The sequence below is a fragment of the Acomys minous genome, assembly GCF_964271855.1.
Source record: "Acomys minous genome assembly, chromosome: 6".
Lineage (NCBI taxonomy): Eukaryota > Metazoa > Chordata > Mammalia > Rodentia > Muridae > Acomys > Acomys minous.
The window spans coordinates 831,657-855,241 of NC_140487.1; the positions used below are offsets into that span (position 1 = coordinate 831,657).

The 23,585-nt window shown below is 48.2% G+C and overlaps 1 protein-coding gene and 2 long non-coding RNA genes across 3 annotated transcripts in view; 1 reads left to right on the forward strand and 2 right to left on the reverse strand.

Annotated features, from left to right (window-relative positions):
- The window catches only part of SND1 (staphylococcal nuclease and tudor domain containing 1), a 406,636-nt gene that overhangs the window by 69,698 nt on the left and 313,353 nt on the right, over positions 1 to 23,585 (reverse strand). The gene's annotated exons all lie outside the window — the stretch shown is intronic.
- On the reverse strand, positions 3,716 to 10,213 carry LOC311600897. The gene is made up of 2 exons (XR_014780399.1): positions 10,148 to 10,213; positions 3,716 to 4,584 (listed from the first exon to the last, which is right to left on the reverse strand). It is a non-coding gene; the product is annotated as an uncharacterized lncRNA (long non-coding RNA).
- On the forward strand, positions 10,584 to 11,029 carry LOC311600893. Its single transcript, XR_014780394.1, has 2 exons — positions 10,584 to 10,675; positions 10,767 to 11,029. It is a non-coding gene; the product is annotated as an uncharacterized lncRNA (long non-coding RNA).

Genomic DNA, 23,585 nt, shown 5'->3' on the forward strand with positions numbered 1-23,585 from the left:
TGGCACCCCCTTTCTGCATCAGTTCATTTCTCCTCAGACACCTCTGTAGTTGGCACTCGGGACTTTCCCGTAAGGCCGCATCCTGCACTGTGCTGCGAGAAAGGCATGGAACTGCTGGGAGATACTATTCATGAGCGCACAGGCAGGTTTGTTTGACTTGGCAGGAGATGGAGGGGTCTCCCGGGCGACTCTCAAGAGTGCTACTTCAGCAGTTCCCTACTGGCAGTGCTTTGCTGGATAGAGAAATCTTGTCAGGTGCCAAAGTACAGCACAAAGTTCCCCTCCTTTGCATGCACAAGTACCACTGTGTAGGGCCTGAGCATCAAAGTCGAGGAAGGCTGGGCATTTAACACATGGAAATCACCAACCCAAACAAGTGATAGCTTGGCTGGGCCTGTCAACCAGGCCTCACTGCTCCAGTCTGTGTACTCTACACGTATACAATGCTGCTGCGGGAGCTGGATGAGGGCTTCCCTCTGCTGGTGGGAACCAGCCTGTGGTGGATCCGTGTGGAAGCGTGAAAACAGACACACGGCAGCACAGTGGCTTTCCCAGCTGGGGGATCTTTTCTCAACTTCTCCCCAGAGAAAACAGCAGATACAGTATCTGGAGCATTGAGGGGTGGTCCTGTACCCGCTGTCAGGAGATCTTCCTGGGAGACTAGTTGTATTCACATCTCCTCGCTCGGGTCCAGGGCGTTCTGGCACCTAGACGGCTACAGTGTAGTGCAGGTGGCTGTGGAGGCGAAGGCAGGCTTATGGAAGGTTTTGTGACAAGAGAGGGAAGAACTTCCCTACTCGAAACTAGAAGCCTCTAAGATGGCAAGAAAAGAAGGCAGTGACTCTCCTGGAGCCTTGCTGTACTGACAGCGCACTGAGCGCTCCAGCCATTCCCTGAGACGTAATGGGCAGTGGATATGATGGTTCCTTTTAGGACCATGACAAATGCTGTCTTGGGATTCACCTCAAGAAGCTGGGCTATGCCTGTAGGTTGCCTGCAGTCCAGCATTTCCACACGACTAGACTTAATGGATTAAGAAGAACCAGTGGACCATGTTTCCTATAGTTAAAAGGGTAAATAACCATTGTAACAGAAAAGAGAATGACACCTCATTCCAGATAATAAGGTCCAAGCAGTCACAGGGAACACAGAAAGGACAACGCTGGTGAGACCTACTGTGTAGCGGCTCCTGAGTGTCCTACTATGACAAGGAATACTTCCTCTGTACCAAATGAGCGAGAAGATGCCAGACTGCAGCCCTCAGCTGCAGGTCACTATGGAATTTTAGCAGAACAAGGCCTGTTAAGCCCATGCCACTAGCGCAACCTCCTTCCACTTAGACCGAGAGCATACAGGTGAGCAGGACACAGGCTCATGCCTCTTCAGGCCTCTGTCTTTTTTAGTCAGGACGTTATTGGTCTTTAGATGCGCATGATCGATGACTCCAATGACCCAATGACTGAAATTAAGCTTGCCCTTCAGCAGACACTCCACGTTGTACAGGGTAAAGCACAGGAGAGGCTGGCCTGAGGTTTCTGATCCTCCTGACTTAAACAGCCTGGGTCTAGAAGACTCTCTAGTGCAGAGCAGCTGCCATGGCCCCCCTCCCTGAGCAGCCTGTTCCCAGAGATGACTGTGGGGCGTCACTCAGGTGGATTCTGGTACACTATGGCCTCCCATGGAGTTTACAGTCCAGCTGCCCAGCAGTGAGCCACCCTGAGAAAAGGCTGAGGGCTGTCCTGAGGTTGCTGCCTCATTTCTTCCTCTAAAAGGTCAGCCACAACCCTCCGCATGCTTGTTATTGGTGACTTGATGTCTGTTAGAAGGGGACAAGGTAAAGAGAAACTAATTGATCACACAAGTGTGCCACATCGTACTGCTACCTTCAACACATTAAAGTGCGCTGAGAAAATGAGCAGTGCTTTGAAATATCCCCAAAGTCTGTAATGATGGGGACAGGAAGGCAGCTTCTGATCCTGGCTCTTCCCTGGGTTCCCATCCGGCTCACACTAGTCCTGAGGAAGCTGAGTGGGCACTGCTAAGGCTATTTGCAAGTCACAAGCTAGAAAGTACGTCTCACAGAGCATGACCGTGAGCCTTGCCCTGTTCTTTGCCCCTTGGGTTCAGTTCATTTTGTCTTTAAGATCGCGCAGGAGGCTTAATGTGCTAGAACGTGAACTAACCATGTGTTGTCTTCATCTTGGCCCAGGCTGACTTGTAGGCAAGTCTGGTTCAGCCTGCCCCCTCATCTCAGCAAAGCAGGGCAGGAGAGGATGGATAGGAGTGGCAGACGTCTCTGGGTACGGCTGGGGCCATCTGCACTACTTTGAATCAAGGTTGGCTCAGACAGAAGGCGCGAGGGAGGAGGTACAGCTGCTGATGGCTCAGACAGCTTGGACCTGTCCAGGCAAACAAGCCGCTCAAGTGCAAGAACAGCCAGCCAAGTAGGCAGAGCACAGATACGGACTTAAAGCTTGAAATCTGACAAGGTACAGAGAGAGGGTAGGACGCAGTCTGGTATTTCTACAGTGCCCTGCCTTGCCTGTCTCTCACTGCTGTGGCAGGTTCCTTTGTCACTGCGGGGTAGGATGTGAGGCTGAGGAAGTAGGGGTTGGAGGCAGGTAGGCAACCCTTGAGCTAGAATTTTAAACTGTCTGGGGATTGTAGAGTCACCTCTGGATTATTCTTTCTCATCGGTATCTCTGAAAACAAACCCAAGCTCTTGTCCACAGACACATCCATCTCCTCCCTACTTCTGTGTTCAAAGTGAAACAGTGGGCACTGGGGATGCGCTGTCTATCTGCCATACTGCTGGCTACACAGTGTGAGGGACCTGTCTGAGAACCACCTAAGGAGAGAATGCAAGGGGGCTCGGTCCCCTTGTGTGGAGGGAGCCAACAGTAGGCTGTTCAGGGAATGAGGCGCTGTCTTGTTTCCTTCTACTGAAGACTCTCTAGGCAATGCTCCCTCTCTTAGGTGCACTTAGCTACACTGGGGGAGCATTAGGTACCAGTGTGTAGCCATTTTTCTCTTCAGGTGGTTTCTTCACTTTGTTTTAATCTACCTTTGCTATGAAAAAAAAAAAAAGAAGTACTAGCATTTAAACTTTAGGCCACACATCTCTAGGGGTGACAAACTTCAGTGTCTTTAAATCATCCAGGAGATTAGACACTTCTGCTCGAGATTTGAGAAGGCAAAGGGAAGACCAGTCAGACTGACAGCCCAGGCAGCCTTGCCACTGGCTGAGGACGCATGAGCTCCTACCCAAGCCTTCCCTCAGGTTCAGCAGGAGTCACCGCTCAGAGAGCTAGCTGGGTGTCGATGAGTGTCCTAGAAACTAAGAGAGAACCCATGACTGGTGTAGCACCGTCTTCTGAGGCCAAGTCAAGGGAGGAAAGATGGTTTGGACCAAAGACTAACAAACGGGAAGGACGGAGGCAGACCACCTTTTATTCTGCAGCAAGGAGGAGAACGAAACAGCTTGCTTCTCTGCAACTGTGTACACAGGAACCTTCCTAGTCAGCCACAGGCTCCTTTCCTGGTGATCAGGGCAATCTACATTGCCCCGTGGTTCAGGCCCACAGGCCCAGGAGAAGATGGACTAGTTTTCAATTGAGGCTTCTGGCTCAGTGCCACTGCACTCCTGGCCTTAGCACTTCCTTGGTATCCTACTTTGCTTTCCTGTTGCTGTGATAAAATATTATGCCCCCAAACAGACTAGACAAGGAGAGAGTTTATTTGCATATACTTCCAAGTTACAATGCATCGAGGGAGCCAGGGAAGGAGCTGAAGGCAGGAATGAGGAGGCAGGAACAGAAGCAGAGACCATGGAAGAAAGCTGCTTACGGACACACTCCCTACTGCTCTCTCAGCACGCCTTCTTATGTAACCGAGGAGCAGCTGCCCAAGGGTGGTCCTACTCGCAGGATTGTGCCTTTCCATGTTAATCTGTGATTAAGAAAATGTCCCATACAAGTGTCCACAAGACAATCTGATGTGGCAATTCCTCAAATGAGATTCCTTCTTTCCAGATATGCTTAGGTTTGTGTCAAGCTGACAAGAACTAACCAACACACCTGGCTTATTTATTTGTTTGTATGCTTTTGTGGAGCCAATTCTGCGGCCAGGGACAGGCCAAGCGCAAGGGAAGAATAAAGACTTGATCCATGCCCTTGAGGTTACTCAGCATAGCTGGGCTGGGAGGGATGACAGTAAGGGTGGGAGGTGACGGGCAAACATGGTAGAAATGTGTGCTTAGAGCAAGCCAGAGGCAGGAGAAATCTCAGCTTCCACCTGCTTAAAGAATTCTATGGAGAAACAGTGCAGGGTATGTAATGGGCTTGCAGCATACCCACTGCAGTGTACTTCAAGAAGAGGACAGGAGAAAATTCACCCAGTTTGGATTGTGAACACAGGCAATATGAGTGTGTTGTTAGGGCCAAGACTGCCTTTCAACCCTGTAGGGAGCCAGAGATGCCCCAGTCCTTTGGCACAGGCACAGGGTGGGTAGATGACCTCAACACTTCTCAGGCAGGCATCTGCTAAAAGGGCTGCCCTGGGAGTTGGAAGCTTGGCAGCCATGCTCTCAGTAAATACTCTGGTAAAACTGTATTTATTCTAGTCCGATAAGTGACCTAGATCGTCTGTAGTCTCACCCCCTCTGTAGGACCCTGTAGCAACTCAGAGATTAGCTTAATGCTTAGGTGTAGGTCACAAGGCCCCCTGAATAAAGATTAACCAACAGCTTGCCTCTGATGAAGGGGTGCTTAGGCAGTGTCCTCATCAAGGCCACAACGCGAATGTAGGCTAGAAGCTCCAGCCTGCCTCCAGAATCCATTTAATTTGGCTGTACAAGCTGCTATTGGTCTCACCTGCTAAGCAGCCAGAACAAAATAGCACTTGGGAGTTGGAACAATGTTGAGGACACAATGAGTGTGCCTGCACAAGCACGTCTCTCTCTCTCTCTCTCTCTCTCTCTCTCTCTCTCTTTCTCTCTCTCTCTCTCACACACACACACACACACACACACACTGGGGGTGGGGAGAGAGAGAGACAGACAGACAGGCAGAGAGAGAGAGAAAGACAGCTGAGAGTATGTGGATTTCTCGGAGTGTAGGGTTGGTACAAATTGCAGGTCACATCTTCTGTGGTCAAACATTGTTGGGTAAAGTGCTCCAAGGAAATGGGAACTTTCTTCTTCTACCGTGTGTCACAGCATAGGTGCGACTATCATTCACTTCCCTGAGGTGGCCAGAAAAGTTCTAAGGATGGAGCATGCAGCACTAGCAAGGGACAGGTTGGAGCCCCAAGGCACAGCAGCTCTCCATAATAGTTGTAGGGAATGCAGAAGACACGAAGCTGTCTACTCCTGATTCTAACCTAGAGGTAGAACTTAGTTGTTCTCTGTGCCCATCCTGTCCCCAGGCATGCACTGTATATTAGCAGAGAGATCAAGTCTATGCTGAGGGAAAACCAAAGTTATGAAATTAGCTAGGGTGTGGTGGTTGGAATTTAAATAAGCCAGTAGTTCTTAACCTTAGATGAAAACTGGCATTTTTGGGGGGAGTTAAAAAACAAAACAAAACAAAACCCCAACTTAATAAAAAACATTTTAATTATACAAAAACTCCTGTGAAATTAAAATTTTGAAACCCCCAGCGTGGAATACTATCAAGGACCCCACGAACCCGCCATGTGGAGTCCTACAGTCCTCATGGGGCTTCTATCGCTCCCTCTTTTCTTTGCTTCAGCGTTTTAAAGTATATCCTAGATGCCACTTCAGCTTTACATACTTCAGTATGCATCTCTAAAAATACGCGGTCATTTTCTTACATAACCACAATGCTATTATCACACCTACCAAAATTAACAAAGCTTCCCCTTGGTATCAGCTAATGCCCCTGGGGAACTTGGGGGGAACAAAGCTGGTGGTTGATGAAGCTAGGTTCTCTGCAGGGAGGCCTAAGCATCAGCTTTCCTATGCCTCCTTGACCCTTGGGTGTTGCCAGGGTGACGAGTCGCTGGCATGTCAATCCAGAATCCTGCCATGTCATCTGAAGCAAGTGCAGTGAATACCCTCTAGTCCTTGCTCAGTAAGACACAGGACAGTAAAACCCCCTATAGAAACCTCAAACACACACACACACACACACACACACACACACACACACACACACACACACACACCCCAAAACCAAGCCAAAAGACAGAAAAGGAGAGCACGACAAAGTCACAGGATAAAGATAAGGAAAATAAAAGCAGAGAACAAAACAACAAACAAAAACCCCAGCCCGCCCCCCCCCCCAGCAAGTCAAAGAACGGAATCCCAATCCCGCGCAGCACAAGGGTGCCTTCTGCTCAGGAGTGGAAGCCCACTCACTCGATGCAGCAGAGGCCCAAGCAGCCTGAACGGAGGGTGGTTCCCAGCTGCCCACGCTGCACCTCGACACTAGGCCAGACTGCATTATTCCTCCTCTTTGCTGGCTTTTCTTGCCTCCGTATGTGCTCTCTCTCTCTAATATTCTGACTAATACTGTGCCTCAGCACCTGGGTTTTAGGGAGAATTAATTACATGGGACGTGGTGAGGGGGTGCGCCCAAACTTCTTGGGTGTTGGCACTGGGGTATCCGTAGTACAGTCTTCAGTTTTACTTATTTGTTTCATTTAAGGAAGTAACCAAACAAAACACCCTGCAAAAGGATGAGGCTGTATAACTGTAGCTAAAAATACCTCCACTGAAGGCGGCCGCTCACCAGCTCCTCCATTAGAGATGCTACAGGGGCCTTTGTGAGCTGTGCAGGGTTGGCAGCTCCACAGGGGACAATCTCAGGAGCAGTGACTTTCTACCGCTGGGTGGAGAGGGACTGGTTAACAGCCCCGAGGCAGCATGGAGCCTGGAGACTGCAGGTAACTTGTATGTCCTTCTTGCTTCATGGACCTGAGCCAATGAGGCCAACTGATAAACCCGAGAATGACCCAGAGTCCTCAGGGTTGGCTGTTCTTGACTTCCTCGCAGGTTACATGTGTGCCATACCCAAAGCAGGCAACGGCGCCATCCAGCTCGCCTCAGCACGTCGGGTGCTGGACAGCAACCTGAAGTGTGTGCTCCAGGGTTACAGAACCCAGGTGAAGCCTCTTGCAGGGAGGGGCCTGAGGTGAATGCTGACACTTGAATAGGGATGCCATACAAAGGGACAGGGCTTTGCAAGCTTTTCTCTGGGTTTCTTTTCTTCATTGTCTAAATGTGTAAAGGTCATTTAGTCCAACAGTCATTTTTACTGGGGGAGACCAGTAAAACCTCATGGAGGTCAGAGTTGGATAATGCAGCATCCTGGAGTTTAAGAACATGGATTTCTGATTCTGAGTCTAGTGTTCCACTACATTGTATCACCCCAGTGAGTGGATTCTTAACTTTCAACAAGTTAATAGAGCTGTGGGGAAAGGTACCTGCAGTTCAGTTGTCAAGGGAAACCATGAACGCGAGAGCTGCCTGATGACCTGCACCCCAAAGGCCTGGGGAAGCACAGAGTCAGACACAGCAACTGAGTCGGGCCATTCCCTGCTTCTGCCTGGTGTAGGCATGATTAGCATCTGTCAGGAGAAGGGGGCAGAGGCAAGGCCAAGGCTGAGGAGGGGGCTGGAGAGACAGCTCGCATTTAAGAGCACTGGCTACTCCTGCAAAGGACCCAAGCTCAATTTCCAGCAACCGCATAGCAGTTCACAACTGCACTCTCCAACACTGTGACTACTAAAACTTAGTTGAAGATTCTGTTTCCCAGGTGAAGGTGAGGGTGTGTGTGTATGTTTGTGTGTGCCGGTGCACATAAACTAGTATCACATAAACTGTATTCTGTATCTCCATGTGCCTTCTGGCCACAATGCTGGACAGCACAGATAAAGAACCTTTCAGATACAGAAAATTGTGCTAGCATCACTTGACCCTGGTTGTCTTTCCTCATCTCTTGCTGGTAAGCAGTGGTTTCTGAAACTTCTATGAAGCAAGAACTGAACTTAGGAAAGCTAATGGGCTCTACAAGTCACTTTACAGCAAACCCAATAATCCTGGGCCCTTGAAGAAGCAGCTAACTGACCACACAGATCTGCCAGGGCAGTAGGCTCCCTAGGCCCTAACCCCTCATATCCTAGTGCCTGTCTACTTACTCACAGCTATTCTGACCTTTGCATATTTTGCTCAGTTGCTATTTTACACTATTTTAATTGATGTTTAATATAGCTTAACTCTGCATGGTGTTCCAAGCCCCTCACCAGGGGGCCGCTCACAGGCAGAGTCACAATTAATAGCAATCCCCAGAAAATTATGCCCTGTATCAAAGTTGTCATTGCACCGTATAAATGCTTATTATTACTATTGAATTCTCAAGCCCTGACACCTCCCTGTGTTTACTAGGTAGCAGATAAACCTCTCTGTTTGTGCCTTTCTACTCTACCACACCATCAGGACTAAATATAGTCCCTGTGTGTATGTTTAGCTCCATTTAGCTATGCTTTGAAAAGGGGGTGGGGGGGAGATAAGCTAATAAAATTAAATTGCTGGAAAATGGGATTTGTTCCTCCCCAACTTGAAAGACAAACTCCTTAAAAGACAAGCAAGAAGACTGAAAAGATGGGGCACGGGGTGTCTTAGCATGGAATGAGAAAGTCTTCCAGACTCTGGCAATGTGGCACAGCTCTCCAGAAGCCCTTCTGTGAGGACAGAGGAGCAAGACCCTGGACATATGATCCTGGGACATGGACGGGGCTATGTGCCAAACCTGTGCCAGGGACTTTAAGGACATTCTCAGCTAGGCAGGTTGAACTTACCCCTGTCTCTTAAACAAAAAGCCCAAATCAAACAACGTGCCTTCCTCCCACAAGAGATGGACGCTGCCTTCACCGGCAGCAGCCGAGTGCCCTCAGGTACTCACTTCGGCTACAGCTGTGTTTAGATTTTGGCCTGAACAGACAGCAGCTTCTCTACGACTGTTCACCAGGAGCGATGAGACAGTCCTGGTTCAGTGCCCTGTGTGCTGCTAGGGGCAGAGCCTCCTAGTGCCTTCTCTCTGGACTTAGTCTCCTGGCCTTGTCGCACTACAGTAATACGATCTGAAGAGAACCCTCCTGTTTACCTGTCTGTCTGCTTCAGGCACACACACCCACCCCTCTGTAGACACCACTGTCACATTCTTATGTTATTACTTGAACTTCAACTGGATGACTAGGGGATGGCGGCGGCCGCTGCCTCGGAGGTTCTGTGAAGGAGACGGCCGTGGGAAACTGCAGCTGCACCCTAATTCACTAAGGGGAATGTGCTCAAGTGATTAACTTCATGCTTCAGTTGTTTCACCTGCAACAAAATGCTTGGCTTGGGCTCCATAACCTCAGCGATTTTAGCTACAAAATGCTCTAAAATTCAGAATTATGAATCCTAGGCTCACGTCCTTGGAACTGAAAGGGTCACAATTACTTCTATTTATATATATATTTTTTGCACTCAATGCTCGATGGAGAAATGTAGATTTCTATTATAAAATTTTCTAGCCAACAAAGGGAAAGTTCTATTTTAGTTCGTTTGACATGGAAATGTCTAAAATGAGATTGAATTTCCTGTATTATATTTGCTTTGCCTTCTTCTTACATCTTTGCCTAAAAATGGAGTTTCTAAAAAACCAGAAATGCTTTCTGCACTCAGGCCTAGCAGGAATGAGACTGCCTTGGCTGGAAGAAGAAGATGGTGTGAGCCTCAGGCCCCGGTGGAGCAAGACGATGTGCCATCTGCTGCACTCGTCGTTCCGTCTCCAAACCATGCCCCTCCTGTAGTCTGCTGCCTGTAGTAGGAGTGGAGCCACCAGCATTTCCCACCCATGGCAAGCCTTGAACCTTTGTACTGTGGCTGCCAACAAGATGAGAAAGTGGCGGGGGTGAGGGGGCACTTTCCAGACTAGGAGAAAACAGTAAATAGAAATACAGCCATTTATAAGGCTTTGGCTCAGAGAGCAAAGTTGTTGAACAAAGCGGGGCGGGGGGGGGGGCAGGGGGAGGGAGATGGTGGGACTGCCAGGCTACTCCCATGCTTATTAATGATCCGTGGGAAAGAAGCAATCCTCCTTCACAGAGAGCTGGCTGCCTTTACAGATCTAGCACCCAGAACTACCTGATGCAGTCACGCTGGGCTTCTAGTGACATCTCCCTCCTGGAAAGAGGGATATTCAAAATGGTGACCTCAACCCACTAGGCGCTCAGGAAGTCCGTGAAGGTGGCACTGCTCTTCTCGAGAAGCCTGGCTGAGTGCTGGGCTACCACGAGAGACTGCAGCCCCTGAGAGCGACAAGCAGCCAGCCTCGGGAGCAGCGCTCTACATGAACTACATACTCAGGTAAGTAGCTATGCAGGGCTACCCTCCAGGAAGCCCCCAGTATCACTTCACACCAAAACTCAACCCAGGAAGATGTTTCTGGCAACTAGCCTTCTTTGCACAGCAGCAGTGAACCTCAGCATGGATGGAGGGGCGGACAGGAGAGCTGACGAGCTTGCATGAGAGCTCTGGGTAAGAGGCAACAAAATTCCTCTCCTCCTATCTCTAAAAGAGAAGCAGCAGCTGGGCTAGCCACCTGGGCTCTGCAGTCAGTGCGAACGTCCCGCTGTAGAGTCCTGGGATTAAAAACCAGTCTTTCCCCAGGTGAGTTGTCATTTGCAACACTGCACTTTAGAAACTGTTGTGAAATGGCCTTAGTCGTACACTTACCACTTGTTCTCCACCACTTCCCCAGTGACAGAAGACGTGACCAGGGAAGGTGAGCAGCGTGCACACGTACACACACACTCCTTCCGTGCTTGTTTCTAAGATGAAGATAAGCTGATGAGGACTGCCCCTGTGTTTGATCCCCAGCCTTAGCCATAAGAACCCTTCCTTCACGTCCCAAGCGTCCCTAGAGCCAACCCTGGCACCGCACGGTCTCCAAAGTTGAGCCCAGTCAGTACTGAAAAGCCACGGAGGAATAATAAGCTGTCACTTCAGCAGAAGTGGAACCACATACAAGGGTCATGTCCTTTTCATTCACCTCATTCCATTTACATTCTGTAGAAAACAGACAATAAAAGAACGCCACATACTTCTGGAAAATGAGAGGGGATACTGCTGAGTGACAGAGCAATGTTCACTAACTGATGCCAAGTTGTCTGTCTTTCATGGCACAGCACATGTGGTGTGCTCTTCAAATAAGCCATGAAGCCAAAGAGCAAGTCCCAAAGCATTTTTAAAAAAATCTGTCTGTCTGTCTATTCATCTATCTGCCTACCTAGATTTGTTGTTTCTTTTTGTGTCCACCTTTGATTAGAAGAGCCAAACACAGTGATTCTTTCATTTCCATTAAGGAAGCCTGGAAACACAAGTAATACACTTGCAGACCAGCAACCCAATAGGTGGTCAGTAGGTGGTGGCGCAGTAGGAAATGGATAACTTATGATAAGTGAACTGGTATTGCCTGCCATTTTTCCTTGCTATCACTTTAATCAATAAGGGAAAGAGTGAATTGCTATTGATCTCTTTAACACCCTTGGACGTTACTGTACAAATTACAGAAACACAAGGTGTAGGTAAAGAACTGAAAAGAGGAAGGACGGAAGGACAGAAGTCTGTGCTGTGCTGTACTTTTCTGAAACAGTCTTCTACTCACTGGGGTAGGCATGCTTGGGTGCCCTTGGGACTCTGGCATGAACAGCTCTCCCCCTGCCCCATCCTCATACCTTCACAGGCTAGCACAGAGCATCTCAGTGCCTCCACCTGCTTTTCACATGCTGCTGTGCTTCTGTAGGGCGGTGGGCTCCATAAACCACACAAGTGTTTTTGATGCAAAGCTAAAAGCCTATGCATTGAGACGTGATAGGGGTCCTAAGGTCTCATGAATTTCTGAAGTTGCCATACTTTATTGGTGTTGAGCTGGGGTTTCTCAGCCACTGACTACAACTTGGTATGGAAAAGCAGGAACCCACAGCATCAAGGACACTCTCTAGCAAGACCTTATTAACCCATTTCTGGGCCACATGCCAAGAAAACATAAGTAGGTATAAAAAATGTGAAGCCTATACTCACTAAGACCAAATAGCGTGGTTAAAGGGTTCTAGGTATTTTCTTAATTCGGAAGGGGACCTGATCATATGGAGACAGGGAAGAAGACAGATGTGCAAATATGGTCTTATCCAGACAACCAGAAAAAAAAGGAGTGTCAGATATTCATGGGCACAGCAACCCATAACAGGAAGATAAAATATTTAGTGGCTGCTTTTCATCTTCAGCCCAGAGCTTCATCCAACAAGTTAATTACAAGGGAGACTCTGAGACTTACTATATCCTTTGGATTGGATTATGCTAAGATACACTGCTTTAGCAGGACCCGACTAGTATCTTGCTCGTGTAGAAAACACGAAGACATCACAGATTTGATGTCAGAGAAAATGGAACACCCCCCCACACACACACACTTTAACCCAATAGGTCACAGCTCTGCTAGTCTATCTATTGGCCCTGATTATTGAGAAGTTGGTGAGAAGAAAACAAAAACAAAAGCAAAAAACACACACACTCACAACAAACAAACAAACAAACAAACAACTTTGGCCAGCATTCCCCTTTAAGGCCCCATAACATTCTCAGGATCACTGTGGGGACTAGGGTATAACTGCATAATTGTGAGAATGGTGACCCACAGCTCACCAGTGTCCCCCGCCTCCCCCCCACAAATACCTGAAAGCCCAAAACACGGAGCAAAATTAAATGCAAGTTCCAAAGCTGCTGATGTGCTGAGAGTGAGGTGCTGAGATTAGGAGGAAGAAGTGCTTAAGTGCACCCCAGGCATTTGGGAATGGCCACGTCTGCAGCCCTGGAAGCTGACGGGAGAGCAGGCTGAGAACTCGTCATACATTCAGGAGATGGGGCACACAGCTATGGGAGGGCAGGACAAGAAGAGGCAACTAGTCCCTCCTACAAGGAGTCCTCCTACTCTAAAACTGACCCTATTCTAAAATTACCAAGTGGCAGGTGGCCAGACCAAAAATCCATATCCAATCAGTGGTAATGGACTGTTTGTTGCATTTCCTCATATATGGTTACACACAAAAGCCCCAGGTCAGTATTTAAACTGAGCTAGAAGGTAACAGCACCCTCGTCCCATAAACTGGGGAGACTACAGAGCTACAGAGCTGTAGCAACCTGGAAAGGCAATGCAGACATGGCCCTCTGCGAAGAGATGGGAGGACCTGCAGTAGCTGTGCCATCTTCCTCCTCTAGCCAACGTCTTTCCTTACCAGCAATAATTCCACCATATCACGAGACAGAAGATGAAGAAAAGGAAAGCATGTTGTGAACCAGGGAAAACACAGGCACGGGGCACAGGCGCGGGGCACAGGCATGGGGCAGGCTTCCCCGGCACTCCTTCCTTCCTGCTTCAGTGACAGCGGTCACCTCGTAACGATGGTTCCACACGATGTTCCTGAAGGTTCTTTTCCTGTCCCTTTCTGTCTTAGGTAACACTTAGATCTTTCTTTAGGGCTCCTGCTGGCACTCTGCTAGTTCCAACTCTTCCAATTTAATACACATCAAGGACAAACATATGGCGACCTTAGACTGCTGTGACTATGGATACAGGGCTGGGCCAGCAGGAAAGCACAGCCCCCCATCTGAGAACAAGGAAGCCTGCGCTACCTGGAGTCTAGAAGCCATTCCTCTCTCACCCTCAAGTTGCTGTGACCTGAGGGGTCACAGAAGGCCAGGATTCTTATGTAAGTAGTGAAAAGCAGGGGACCGCATGGTAGCTGAGGCAGTAAGGACACTTAGCCATTATTTCTCAGACACCTACAACATGTCTGGCTTCAGACATGGATCAGAGGTTAAGAGCATCATCTGTTCTTCCAGAAGTCCCGAGTTCAATTCCCAACAACCACATGGTGGCTCAAGATCATTTGTAATGAGAGCTGGTAGTTGGGCAGGTGCACATTCAGGCAGAATACTGTATAAATAATAAATAAATCTTAAAAAGAGACAGAGACAGAGAGAGAGTGTGCGCACGAGAGAGAGAGAGAGAGAGAGAGAGAGAGAGAGAGAGAGAGAGAGAGAGAGAGAGAGATCTGCCTGCCAAGTGCTGGGATTAGAGATATATGCCACCAAGCTTGGCTCAACTGGTAGTGGTTTTGAAGAATAGGAAGAGGATCAGAGCCCTGGGCCAGAGCATGCCGTGTTTGACGAGCAGAGTCCGTCATAGCGTAAGACTGGATGAGGGGTAAGGGGTATATTTGCATTGCTGACATGGGCTTAAACAGGTTGGGGTTGAGGTAAACATTACTTGTGTTGACTCTAACGTGAACACCGATCACAGCACACGCACCTGTATCAAGCCTACCACCACACTGTGCGTATAGTGCTTATTCCACCTTGGAGTTTGAGTCCCACGTTAGCAAAACCAATAGAGAATTAGTGTCACTAATAAAGTAATGCTGCAAACTGCTGTTCGTGGAGTGTTTACTACCCACAGGTCCTGTGTTAAGCATTTACATAGACATTCCATTTTCATGTAGCCTTATGGAGAAGGTCCATTCTTTATACAAGTGAGGCAATTAAATGCAGCAGGATGGCCACAATGCTCACCGTGAACTGTGAACGGTGAGACTGCCTGGCTCAGAGGCCAGGGAGGAGACGGGCACGAGAATTCAGGTCTGACTCGTCACATGCTATTCAGCTTCTGTTCAGTGACCAAGAAGTAAAAGAAATGAAAAACCAAAAATAAAAAAAATAAAATGTAGAGGCCCCCCTGTGACTGTGAAACCCTGTTGTTTGGGCCAAGTTTAGGGTATCTCTTCTGTTAATTCTCAGCCTTGCTCATAATCTTATTTCATGCACGAAAGCATTTCATAACAGACCATTGGTCACTTTCATTTTCAAAACCCATTTAAGTTCAGCTGACCAGAAACTGTCACGGGTGGAGAGGCAAGTGGGAAGTTCGTCGGCAGAGCGGCGTCTGGGAACAGAGGCTCCATCGTCCTCGCTAACAGACTCAGGGAGCGGGTGAGAAGAAGGCAGAATTAAGGTCAGCTCATCCACCAGAACAGTTATGCCTGTGTCCTTGGGGGAGTCACACGTGGAACAGCAGGATGTTAGTGCTACCTGGAGAGCAAATGCAATCTACAATCTGCTTGTCCTCTGTTGGCGGTTCAGGCAGACTTGCTATTATGTATTATGAGCTGTGTTCTAAAACGGCATCAACTGAATTATGCAATGCCAAGGGGTGTGGGACATTCAGGCAGAGGGTGTGGCTTGGAATGCTTAAGACAAAGGAAACAGGGAGAGGCTGGGACTGAAGACATTAATCAGGCCAGCGTGACTGTGGCTGGTGTGGGTGAAGTGTTGGGGTCCTGCATGGAGCGCTCCTCACAAGCCAGGGGCAGTTCTGAGTGAGGTCACCCTCCTTGCCCTGGCAGCTCCACCTGTGGGTATTCATGATGACTGCAGGGCAAGAGAGTCCAGGAACTCTGCTCACGAGCATCTCCCCACCTCGGTTAAAACACATGGTACCCAGCTCCCTTGGCCCAAACCTTACTTTGGGAGCATTTAGCTGCCATACTTTTCTGTTTGTTCTGGGAGCCCATGTAGCTCCTGGTAGGCCAGGAAGACGAACATGGTGGGTAGCAGCTGTCTTCCACAAGGACTGCTCATAACGAGCATGTCCTGTCAGAACAGACAGTATCAAATTTGGTGAGGGGTAGGGGCTCCACTTGGTATGTCTCTGTGTGACACAGGTTTTCAGGACCCTGTGTCTGCACTAACGCTCTCAGAGCCAGCAAGTACACTAGGCTTGCTTGAGGTCTCACTTTAAATGACGTGCAAATGAACACCGTGGAAAGACGCAAGGAGAAGCCACGTTTGAGTCTTTCCGTCTTCACCCTGGGACTGATCTGGGTCAGGACTAAAGATGAAAAGAGAGCAAGGTGCCAGGAACGTCTTGGCATTGCCAAGGGTGCTGCTGCTTCTACTTGGAGAAGGAAAGTACAACGTCAAGTCCAAGCGCTATATTTCTTACTTAATTTTTGATGGAACAACAGTACAAGAAACAAGCTGACCTGGCAGAGAAAAGTACAAAAGTCTCTCAAAGAAGAGTTAGAGACAGTGGAGACCAGTTCCTGAGGGAACGGGAGGGCGTTTCTGCTGAGTAGGACTTTCCTTCCAGGGACAGAATCACGCCTCTGAGACCCTTTTCTGTGTCCCAAAGAGGCCACGTCTCTTCTGTTCTACACCACGCCTGTCCCATCCTCACTTCCAGCACTGGCAGAGACAGATGTGGGCAGCATTTTCTGGAGGGCACCGAGGCCTATCAAACCCACACTAGACAGCCCCTGTGACACACAGGCAATAGGATCTTGGCCAAGCCAATGACAAATTAGCCCCAGCAACTATTTCAGAAGATTGGATGTAATTCTATGCTTGACTGGCTATGAACGTTCTCAGCAGAACAGAGGAACAGCAGAGCCGAGCCAGCAGCTCCGCAGAAAGGGTCTCCACTGGAGCCAGCATGCAGGCTAAGCTCACTAAGGAAGGCCACTGGAAGCTGTCCTAAGAGTTAAAACTGATAGGGGGAGCCAGCAGGGGAAGGAGAAAGCAAATGAGCATTGTGACAGCAGCACTCACTTAAAACCTTTACCATAATCCTATACTCCCCCTTGAAACAAGGGCTCACTATGTAATGTAGCATCCTGCCTCTTTCTCCTCAATGCTCCAACTGAAGGTGTGCACCACCATGTCTGGCTTCTTGACATCTTCTTATGATACAGTTTCCATTTAGAAGCTGGGGTGGGGTTTGAGGTCTTGTCTCCCAGGGGATTTAGAAGCATCTGAGAAAAGCTTGAAGCCCAAAAGTGAAGGGCCAAATAACAGTTTGATATTCATGTAGTGTTTACAATTCATCCCGGAACAGGAAGTTGTGGGGGCCTAGACTTTAAAATGATCCATTGGGCTAACAGCAAAAGTAGAGGACAGAAACACACAAGGGAGGGAGACGAGGAGCTGTACTAGAAAACTGAAGGGACACTGGTGGCTTCTTTTAGACCACTGGAAGCTCTGTTGACTTTTGTGTAAGCATATGCCTAGAAGGACAGGGAAACCCAGAGAGGACCTTCTGCCGTAAGCACACAAGCTTGTGGGAAGTCTCTCGGTTAGAGGCCACACATTCAGCCTCAGAACTCCAATGCCGTCCCCTTCCTCGCCCACTGCGTGTAGGGCTTTCCTGGAGAAGCATAAGTAATAACAGAGCAGGTCTTCTTCCCAAGCCCTAACCCTGTGGAGGAATAAGTCACTTCACTGCATAAAAGCCAGAGCATCTCTCCCACACGGATACAGATGGGAACTACAAGCGTTAGAGGGCTGCTCTGATAAGGTGCAGACATGAAACCAGCGGTGACACCCATGGCTAGAGAAGCGGCTACGGAGATGTGCAAATCAGAGACGACACTTTATGCAGAAGCAGGAGAGCCATGTCTTCTTAAATAGATGCCTATCCAGCGTCAGACTTGCCTCCTAAGAGAAAGACTATAGACAGGAATATGGGCATACATTATCCAATGGAAGGAAGTGCTCACGTAGACAGCAAGGTGCAGAGAAGTTAGACAGCACATGAAGCAAGGAGTCAGATGGCCAGAAGGTGGAAGAACTACACAAGAGCAAACACCCAGGGAGGCAGGACTGCAGTAAATCGCTCAGGCCCAAGAGCAGAATCAGAATGGAACATTTCATGGAAGAGTAACAGTCAGTATCTGACCTTTGGGAAAATCCTTTAGTGCGAGACACTTTGGAGTTGGGGGTGGGAGGAAGATAAAAGTGATCTCTTTCTAAAAGGAAAATTAGCAATATTTTTGAGGAACAAAGCACTTGATATTTCTATTTTAGTATCTGTCTTAGCGCTAGCTATGAGAGGAACAGGTGTAACGGAGTTTCCTGGACTGCGAGATGGGGATAACATTTTTTTTTTTGCATACATTTGTTGTAAAATGTGTAAAGAGACTGAAAAAAAAAAAACCCACATAGAAATGGCTATAAAGTTAAGGATTTTTCCCTGAATCCTTTTCTATGAAAACAACAGTGAACTTTGGAGCCATCATTGGTATGCCCTGAACTGCCAAGGGTGGGCTAGCAAACCCTACTCTCCTCCCAACGAAAGGCTCTTAAGCACTTTGGGGGAAGAGAGCTGCTTAGAAATGGGTGCACATGCATCTCCCTTTCTCCTGGATGGTGGCTATGATAGTCTAGAATGAAGTAATTTCTGCACAAAAAATGAAGCACAGCTGAGCAGCCTGCTTTTTTTCCTAGCAGGCAATTATTAGTGGCTCATGAGGATTCCTAGTGGACATGTCAATCAGTGTGGGAGAGTAGCTCTCACTGGAATCACTCTCCTGGATTTCCCAGGACCCAGCTATCCTCACCACTGTGTGCTACCCCTCTTCCTCCACAACTCCTGGGCAGGGAGTAGGCTACACGAACAGATGGAACAGGAGGCTGAGAGAGCACGCTGCACAGTGCTGGTGGCGAACTGGGGGGCTAAGCCAGAGGGTGCAGAAGAGGCGCCGAGTTAGAGCAACCTTCAACCCCCTTTTCACACAAGAGGCAGTACAAGATGAACCCTAAATGAAGGAGATGGGGCCCATCTGTCTTTGTATGCTGAGCTTTCTTTCCTATGTATCCTGCAGTCCTCCTTAGACTGACTGTTATCAGGGTAGGGCTACATCCCCCACATACGCATTTTTTTCTCAACAGCAACAGTTGCTTATAATGCTTTAGTCTTTGCTTTGGGGGTCAGAGGAAAACTAGGGCTGTGCCAGGGTTACTGAAGCTGCAGTGAGTTCCCTAGGGGGAGATCTTCCCTTCTGCCAGCAAGGAGGGGAAATAGGTCAGGGCAGCAGCCTGAGTGTTCAGCTGGAGCTGTCCAGCATGACGGTGTCATTATCCAGGCATCATCAAAGAACAATGTGGAGGTCTTAGAGAGGATGAAGGGGTCCTCAAAACACACTGGCAATGATTACAAGCCCCTGTGCACTCTTCTTCCTCCAGAGCTATACCCAATACAGCCTGGAACTAGGAGAGAGTTGAATGTAAAGGTAGGAGGATCATCAAATCGGCCTGGGCTACATCTCAAGTTAGGACGTGACACTGAGCTTTTATTAATATCTTACAGCTCTTTCTTTAAAAGTCCAGGTTTCTCCACAACAGCAATAATCGGCATGCTGGCATGTTGGTGAGTATATGCTGGCTAGCTGGCCTTTTGGAAGATGATGTCAAAGGAGCACAAATGACCTGCATTCACGACAAAGGCCTCAAAAGGATGGTTAGATTGCTAGATCAATCTTTTAGACAGAAATACCAAGGCAAAGCGGCAAGAAAATCATATTCTCAGGACCACATGATAACCAGAGTGTGAAGCTCTGGGAGTTTGCACTTTTTAAGCCGGTTATCTACCCATTAGCTAATGCTGTCTCTCATCACTACTTCTGGGAAGACACTAGCAACAAGTGCAATTCCCTGTCTGGGAAATTACACCAGATCTTCCTGTCCTTGGCAGTGTCGCAGGGAGTTGCTTTAAAAAGGCAGCTGCATGGTGGGGGTGGGAGGGGATGAGCCATGTCAGGAAGCACAAGCTAGCCAGTGAGACGCAGAGCGCAGAGCCCACAGCTCACCTAAAACAACAATTTTATGTTGCGTGCCTCACAAGTAGCCCAGCGCCTCAAGGTCAGAGACTTCTTGAAGCTCCACGTGGCTATATGAGCCATTTAACCCAATTTAGCATAGTCTATAGTACAGGGACTGTAAGCAAACTTGTCTGCAGCCCACATGACTTCTGACACCATTACTTGACTCCATTACACTGACTTATGGTATAAAAGCAGTCACAGACAACACACAAAGAATCAGCATGGATACGTTTCAACAAAACTTTATTTGCAAAAAACTGGCAGAGGGCCAGATTTGCAGGGCCCGAGCGTGTGTATTTTGGTCAGGCTGGGAAGAGATGTTGAGGGCTTTGGATTTCCTTTGACTAAATTTAAATCCTCAGAGAAGCCCTGGTGATAGATAATCTGTCTTGGGGCTGGCAACAGCACCTGCATGCCGGCCCATCATCCAGGACCAGGATTCCTAGATCCAAGAAAACCAAGCCAGAGGGACCGGTGGCTAAAGGGGAAGCACCAGGTAGAAGACAGGAAAAGAAGTGGTGCGGTGAAAAGGACAAGAGAGCCATGTGGGAAAATAGGACTGAATGGTGACTGCAAATGTCAGTAGTTCTACTGTAAGGGAGGCACAGAAACAGCGCTCAGGGTATGCAAGGCCACGTGAGATGCTGAGGAAAGCCTTGTCTGCCCTTGTGGGTTCCACACAGGGATGAGGTGGAAAGGAAAACAGTTTTTTTATTCACTGAAAGCGGAGGGGAGATAGAAGTGCATCTGCGCTCTGCTCACCCAAGCCCAGGAAAATAGACTTAGCAAACAGGGCAGTGTTTTTCAGTGTTAGCACCTGGCAGCCAGCTGCCCATCCCTTCCTTGACTGCCTAGTGACAGTGACCATGATGCTTTTTCTCTCATTCTAGATCCTTCTCTGGTCATGCTGTGCTTCCTCCTATGGGGAATCCAGGGAAAACTCTGAAATGTGAACTGTGTTTCTTTTCCCTTACTAATGCAGATTTATAGTATCCGGGGGAAAGTGGGCCAAGGTAGAGAAATCCCAGGCCCAAATGAGATAATGTGAACAAAGGTTTAAAAACTTAAAAGGAGAGATGAGGCAGAGGCAAGGACAGTCGGATCTTCAAAATACCCAGTTATGCTTGATTATCAAAGGGAGAGAGACACAAGCACTGCACCAAAGCTCACTGCAACCCCTGCGGCAGCAGCGCAGCTCCTGAGGGCCGCATGGTGCTGCCCTTGGCTCCCAGGAAGCCACACAGTCCATTTCTTAACAGGCAGGGCACCTGCCTCCATGTCTGGAGGAGTGGAAGGCAAGAACTTCATTCTCTAAGATGTCCTCTGGAGTAGGTGAAGCCACTACACAGGCATAGTAAGTAAGCAACACTCTTGCTAAACAAAAACCTCCCTCAACTCTCACCATTAAGAAAACGGTTTTCCTCTATTCTATGAAGGGAAATGCCCAGGAGAGTTGCCTACAGCTGGTTCCCTTAGTCAACATCTTAAATTATTTGCAGTTTAGGCCACATCCCATTTCCTCTGAATAATGACCTTTCAAAACAGTTTGACCAAGTCATCATATCGACTGCTAAAACTATGCAGAATATTCATTACGGACAGGCCCTAAACAAAGGGCTATGGAAGATTGGGCCACTACAATCAAGAAAGATAAATATCAACTTTGGATTAGACTAAGGCTCTGCAAACTCATGTGGCATCGGTATCAATGAAAGTGAAGAAAAGTGCCACCCTTCCCCACCAGTAAGCATTAAAAACACACAGATAAAGGCCACAATGACCAGGAGGGGGTGAAAGAACACTTGGCCATTACTTTCAGCTGTCACTGTGGGGGGTGGGGTGGGGGTGGGGTAGAAACATGGCCAGGAAGAAAAGTACCAGGGAAACAAGATTTGAAAAGGAAAGAGAAAGTCACTTTTAAGTCAGCAGTTCTCAACCTGTGGGTTGTAACCCTTTGAGGGGTGAATGCCCCTTTCACTGAGGTCATCTGAGACCATTGGAAAACACAGATATTTATATCATGATTCTATTATTTTTTTTCTTGTTTTTCCAAGACAGGGTTTCTCTGTGTATCCCTGGCTGTCCTGGACTCCTTTTGTAGACCAGGCTGGCCTCAAACTCACAGAGATCCACCTGCCTCTGCCTCCCGCGTGCTGGGATTAAAGGCGTGTGCTACCACACCTGGCTTTACACTATGATTTTACATTATGATTCTTAACAGTAGTAAAATTACAGTTATGAAGTAGCAGTGAACATAATTTTATGGTTGGGGATCACCACAGCATGCGGAACTGTGTTAAGGAGTCGCAGCACTGGGAAGGGTGAGAACCACTGATCTAGATGTTAGTCAGAAGGAAAAGGAGGCAGGGGAGACATGTGATGTAGACAGTCCAACTTGTCACAAGTGTCTCAGGGTTCCCTCCCCTGTCTAAGCACAAGAAACCAGCAAGAACTTGCAGCTGTGTCAGGCTAGTGGCACGCGCCTTTAGTCCCAGTACTTACTTGGGAGGCCTCTTTCGAGGCCAGCCTGCTCTACACAGTGAATTCCAGGACAGCCAGAGGTACACAGTGAGACCTTGTCTCAAAGCGAGCCAGAAAAGAAAAGAGAAAGAAAAGTAACTGCTGCTACTTCCTCTGTGATGCCTTCAGGCCACAAACTACAATGGGCTCACCCGCTTCCCAGCTCCTTTGCAGCACAATCCTGAAAGGTCCACACAATCACAGAGTCTACAACATTTACTCGGTCCACCTCATCCTCAGGTGTCGCTAGACAATAGGGTGTGTGGATTCAAAGAGTAGTGGAGGCTGGGGGTGGACACTGCTATCCTTAAATGATGAAAATTCAGGCTTTATTGTGTGTCTACAGGACGTGTGTATGTGTAGGGGTAAGATGTGTGTCACCACCATGGGCGGCTGCTTTTCAGGGTAAGTGCAACTTAACAGTGAGGGCAGAGAGCAGTGTGAGGTTAATGAGATGACCAAGTGCTGCACACCCCAGCCACTGGATGTGCACAAGTAGCATTACTCAGGTAGCTGTAGTTGATGTTTGGGAAGTGGAACAAATATCACTTGAACAGAGGAGTCAGGATTTGTTTGGACAAATTAACTTCTTTTACTAAAACAAGAAGGCGAAATGTTTGGGAAATCCCAAAGTGGCAGCCATGGGTATGATGGGTATGAAGAGTACTGTTGAGTTAAAAAAAAAAAGGGGGGGGGGCGTGGACCTTGCAGAGCCTGGGTACCCCAACATAAACCTCTAGGGCTGACTTGTTCTTTTATAGCCCCCAATATTAATGTAATGGCTGATGGTTCAGAGGAAATGAGATGCTGAAGTTTCTACCCAGGTTTGTCCAACACTGAACATCTTGAAGCCCATACATCTGCTCTCAAGGATTGGAGTGAGCCGGGAGAGAAAGCCTCCAGACGCACAGAACCTGCAGCTCTGTGTGCACTCTCTAACTGCAGAGACCTGATACTCTGACTAAGGAGGAAGGAGGGACCAAGGCAGGTCCCCAATCCTAAGTCTAAGTGAGGCACACACATTCCACTGTTACTTCCTTATGCTCATCTAGCAGGACGAATGGCTGACCTACTCCTAGAAGGAAGATAGATCTGTTGACGAAGGCTGGAGTAAAACAAGCAGGTAGAAAGGCACCATGGCAGCAGAGAGTCTAACTCCTGCCTGCAAGAGTCAGCCCAACAGGCAGATACAGAAATACAATTAAATTAAGTCAGAAAACCCGCTACAGAAAATGCAATTACTCAAAGATACAAATAAATGTTCAAAGAAAATTGGCCCCTGACAGGGTTAGTCAAGCTTCTAAATCCAGCTGGAGGCAGGCAGCTCAGGCTAATTCGCCAAGGAG